The sequence below is a fragment of the Rattus norvegicus genome, chromosome 16 (genome assembly GCF_021556685.1).
Source record: "Rattus norvegicus strain SHRSP/BbbUtx chromosome 16, alternate assembly SHRSP_T2T, whole genome shotgun sequence".
Taxonomy (NCBI): Eukaryota; Metazoa; Chordata; class Mammalia; order Rodentia; family Muridae; genus Rattus; species Rattus norvegicus.
In genome coordinates, this window is record NC_141549.1 from 23203103 (window position 1) to 23209102 (window position 6000).

Sequence of the window (6000 nt, forward strand, 5' to 3'; positions counted from 1 at the left end):
GAAACTGTGGAGAAAAGCCTCGAACGTAGGGACTCTGCGGAAATTTTCCTGAAAAGAAACACCAATGGCTTCTGCTCAAGGACTTTCAAATGGGACCTCATAATATTGCAAAGCTTCTCTAAGGCAAAGGATACTGTCTTTAGGACAACACGGCAACCAAGAGATTGGGAAAAGGTCTTTACCAATCCTACATTCAATAGAGGTCTAATATCCAATATGTACTAAGAACTCAAGAACTTAGACTCCAGAGAGCCAAATAATCCTATTAGAGAAATGGATATAGAACTAAACAGAGAAATCTCAGCTGAGGAATATCGAACAACTGAAAAGTACCTGTAGAAATGTTCTTCAACAATCTTAGTCATTAGGGGAATGCAAATCAAAACAATGCTGAGATTCTACTTCACACCCCTCAGAGTGGCTAGGAACAAACCTCAGGTGACCACAGATTCTGACAAGAATGTGGAGAAAGCAGAACACTCCTCCACTGTTACTTGGATAGCGAGCTGGTACAACTGCTCTGGTAATCAGCTGGGGGTTTCCTCAGAAAATTGGACATAGTACTACCTGAGGACCCAGGTATACCCATTTCTGGGCATAGAGCCAATAGATGCTCCAACATATAACAGACAAACATGCTCCAGTAAGTCCATGGCAGCCTTATTTTTAATAGCTAGAAGCTGGAAAGAACCCAGAAGTCCATCAACAAAAGAATGGATACAGAGAATGTGGTACAATTACACAAACGCAGTACTACTCAGCTATTAAAAAGCAATGACTTCATGAAATTCATAGGCAAAAGGATGGAACTAGAAAATATCATCTTGAGTGAGGTGACCCCAGAAAATAACACAGATGGTGTGCACTCACTGATAAGTGAATAGTAGCCCTGAAGCTCAGATGAGCCAAGGTGCAATCCACAGACCACATAAAGCTCAAGAAGAAGGACAACCAAAATGTGTTTGTGTCAGTATTTCTTAGAAGGGGGAACAAAAATATTTATAGCAGGAAATATGAAGCCAAAATTTGGAGAAGAGATTGAAGGAAAGTATATATTAATTAACTAATTAATTAAAAAATAAAAATTAAAAATAAATCCATGGTATATGGGGAATTGACAGCACGTTAACAAATTATACTGATGAATAGAGACAGCTTCATGGAGAAGACAGAAACTTGGTCCATTACACAGAACAAGCACAAAAGTCAATGCCACATGCATCATGGAACAAAACATAAGACTTCATACCACAGATGTGGCAGATGAGAAAATAGGAAATATGTTTGACTTCGCTGTGCAGAATGGTACTTCCTGAACATTACTCCTATAGCATAGAGAATAAAAACATCCATTCATAAATCATACCTCCTGAAATTTAAAACATGGCATAAATCAATGATCATCATCATTTAGCTGAAAATGATGCCTCTACCATTCGTAAAAATCTTAATAGATTCCTATAAAAATAAGTATATTTACTCTATAAACACAAGAAAAGCCTTATCTATTAAGCTTCACACCTACCAAGTAGCATTCATGATACGTAAAGTAGTCTGCATGATTTCAGAACAGAAATGCAAACATGGTTATTCCAAAGCTACAAATACTGCAAAGTAAACCAGTTACTGGCTCGTAAGATGTTCTGGTACAGTAGTGGAACACATATTATGGAAATAATTCTCTTTCCTGATTCTATTTCAGACACACTCTATGTGATGGAAGCCAGGCCTGAAACTGCTAAAGCAGCCAAAACCCTAAGAGTAGGTATGTCCTGAGCCAAGAGGAAAACTCAGTACTCTTATCCGTATCAATGAAATGACTGTCATAGCTATAGATCTGTGTTTGGAACCCTCGTTAGAAAAGCATCATCTTCTTGTAGGCTATAGACACTAACACAGAGACCCCAACCTGGAAAGTGTACAGAGAAGGTGGTAACTCCATTTTAAATGGGATGACTCCTTTACGTCTCTCCCTCAAGACTTCATTATCTCTATAGCAAATAAACGTAGAGATTCTAAGAGATTGGGGTGATAGATTACTGTAGTGAGTGACTTACAGACATAATACCAAGTCCCTAGTAAAAGAGAAGAAAAAACAACATGGAATCTGAGAAGTAATACTAAGAAGTCAATAGGATTCAAACAAGGAATTGCTGAGTGGATGAAGGTAGAGGTCAGTACTTTCCCTTTCGTGCATTCAGAGGACCTGTGGGAGCATCACCTAAGGACGGCACAATGGCACCAGCCACCCTGTGTTTCCCTTCAGTATTTAGGTATTTTAGTAATTTCTGCAATTTAATGAGTATAAATATCCTCCACTTGGGAGGACAGATGTGATGTTTGGATTCCACTGAGCATGGATGTTTGTTAAAATTTATTCTCAGTCTAATAGGTCAGGTCTGCACCTGAAGGGTGCACTGTGCACTCACTGATTTTGGTGAACAGGATTTTATGTGTGAAAAGAACAAATACTTCTCACGCATTTACCAGATGATGCAATCCAGGAGATTGGAACCTTGATCAAGGAGAATCCATGTCTCTGTGACTGCAGTGTCCTGGAGGTGACTCATTTGTCCTTCTTTGCCATCGGGCAGGCAGCAGGCCAATACCATGACAGTAGATGTATCCATGTCCAAGGTGATCCTTAGTGAAGCTCAGTTTTTTTCAGAGATAAAGTGACGTCACGAACAGCAGATGACGTTTGCAGACATGACAATTTATGGAGTCTGGTCTGCGTACGCTGTAAAGTTGTAAAAGAAAGCCAGCACAGCACTGTTAGTAAAACAGTCCAAGGAGAGCAGTGGGCCTCTGATTTGTGAGGGTTTATCATGAGATTGCTAAGTAGGACTCCCTCTTGTCAAGGACTCTGCTGCTAGTCCTAGTGACTCATCCTATGAGTGTTGACCTAAACTGTTTGCCTTTTAATTAAGAGTTTCCCATTAAGAATATCCTTGTAAGAGCACCAGTGGAAGGGGAAGCCCTGGATCCTGCTAAGACTGAACCCCCAGTGAACTAGATTGTTGGGGGGAGGGCGGCAATGGGGGGAGGATGGGGAGGGGAACACCCATAAAGAAGGGGAGGGGCAGGGATTAGGGGGATGTTTTCCTGGAAACCAGGAAAGGGAATAACATTCGAAATGTATATAAGAAATACTCAAGTTAATTAAAAAAAAGTTTCCCATTAAAATGTTCTAAGTGAAAGCCACAAGTTTCTATACTCTTTATTACATCAGTAGCTTTTTAGTGTATTTTTCAAGTGAAAACCAGTCTTCAACTGGTACCCTTTAAAACTTCAGGAGCTCCTTCCAGTACCTGATGGAATTAGGATGCCCCATTCTGTGTGGGGTGTTTTCAGCAAAGGCCCCTGTATTGGACTCATGACTGCTAGCATTTGTTCCATCCGGAAGACCTAGTTTTACAGGAATGCCCCCAAAATTCACTCTTCCATCCTCTCTGACTCTGCTCAACAGCAGCACTGGAGCCTTGGAGGCTAGGATGCTGGTTGATTTTAAGCAACTCTACAAAATGTGGATATAATCTGGGAAAAGTGAATCACAGTAGAGGTATCTTCTCCATCACATTGTCCTGAGGGCAAGTCTGAAGCTCATTTTTTTGTGATTGATGTATAATTGCCCTGCTAAGTGTAAAAGACAAAAGAGAGAACCCCAAATGGTCCAGCATGATGAATGGGTAAACAGAGTTTATCATATTGATACAATGGACTAGTCTCTAGAGATGGACAGAGGCATTGACAGTATCTTATGATAAAAGAAGCTATTATTTAATGACCAAGAAAGGGGATATTTCTATATTAGATGACTTCATTTTTGTTAAATACGCAAAATGACCTGGTTCGTGGGGGCATAGAAATTTATCCCAGCACTCAGGAAGCAGAGGCATGTAGATTTTCACGAGTTTGGGGCCAGCCTAGTCTACAGAGGTAGATTCAGGAGAGCCAGAGCTACACACACTCAAACACACACACACACACACACACACACACACACAGACAGAGAGAGAGAGAGAGAGAGGGAGAGAGAGAGGGAGAGAGAGAGAGAGAGAGAAAGGGGGTGGGCAGAGACAAACTTTCTTGAAAATCAACCAATCACTCACACAAGGAATCACTTAAACAAACAAAAACCTCAAAAAACCAGACACCAAAAAACCAATCAATCTATCAAACAATGTCAGAAGCAACAGCAGCAGCAGCAGCAGCAGCAACAACAACAACGACAACAACAACGACGACAACATCTACACCAAAAACCAACCGAATGAGACCAAATGTTAGATTGGATTGCAGCCAGTTTACTCCTTAACTCAAAGCATCCATGAAACCCAGGCACATCATGGGCTATGGTGTGCTCTACACATCCTGATCTTAAGTTCCTATACTTAAAGTAACACTTCTGTCATTAAAGAGGGATAGGCTGAGCTGGTGCCTAACAAGTTGATAGGGGGTAGGATCTGGAGGAATAAAGAGTACCTTCTAATGGCCACAGAGTTTTCTCAAACTTAAAATATTTTTAAAACCAATAGTATAAGGGATGCATAATTTAATGACATAGTAAGAATGCACTCCTAGATTATATACTTGAAAAAGATGAATTTGCTGCATAAGTGTATTACATACCTGTAAACATGTTATTATTGAAAGATAATGCTTCTTTCACATGTATGAATGTTTTGCCTACGTGTCTGTGTGTGCACTATATGTATGTCTGGGCCTGTGAAGATATGAGAGTTCTAGATCGCCTATAATTAGATTTGAAGATGCCTTTGAGCTTCTTTGTAGGTGTTACTGTAGGTTTCAGGGTTTGAAGCTGACTGATGTTGAGGATTACCTTTGCCCTCCAGTAGCAGACAGGTTACCTTCCAGTATTATGAACTCTGGTTAGTAGTGTGAAGAGTCTAGTTAGACCCCGGCTCAACCTATCCCTCCCCCCCCTGTGATGACAGAAATGTTATCTTCAGAAGTCAGTCCTGAACATCAGATTGTGTAGAGCAACCAATAGTCTTGGCACTGGCTTGTGATGGTCAAGGTTTTCTATAGGACCCTTTGGGTAATGACTCAACAGGTTGTCACCCATTCCTGTTGCTGGATTTGTAACTTGGTGGCACAAGATGTCTAGGTGGAGCCTCGTGTCATGTTAGTTTTTGGCTCCATATGTATTCCATACATATAGGAAGCTAATAGAGTAGCAGATTTCCATTTAATTTTTTCAAAGGGACTTTAGTGTTTGTTGTCCCTCCCCTTATTTCCTACTTTACCTAGGCTTGCATACCAGGGCTGTGGGTGCCTGGTTAAGAAAAAGAAACTGACCCTCTTCCTTATCAAGTATGAATCTGTATGCCCATTCCAACATGCAGCCAGCAGGTGACCAGGATACACTGGAGAGAGTGATCAACTCCAGTCAACATCATGTTGATGAATATGAAAGGAGGGTAATGGGGCTTGAAAAATGCGAGGGAGGTAGAAGTGTGTACCCTTTGCCTCTACCCATTTCTCCCGGTTCCCTCTCATTAACCCCTCCTATTCTAGCTTTTATCTCTTCCCAACACTATACACTCCTTCCTCTTCCTGGGGCGATATTCTTCTGCTCCCTAGTTCCCTAGTAGATAGTCAGGAATCCTGTGTGGTTATCCAGATTGTAGTTCTCATATCAGATACTTAAAACCTAACATCCTTAACAGCAGACACATGAAATGTTTGTTGTTTTGGGTCTGGGTTTGCCAAATCAGGATGATTTTTTTAGGTCCATCAGGCCAGTCTTAGGGTTACAGATTGCAATGGCTGCCCTAACTGCCCTCAGTACTCCCTTTGAAGGCCATGCAAATAGATCTACTTCAGCGTCAACATTGACAGAGCTTTGAACAAGCACTGAGGGGGCTGGGCTCCTAACAGTGGAGTCTGAGGGGGGCACACATGGAGCATAAGCATAGGGTACAGTCCGTAAGCCAGCTCCATTGTGAGCTCAGAGCATGTCACTATGGTGGTGCC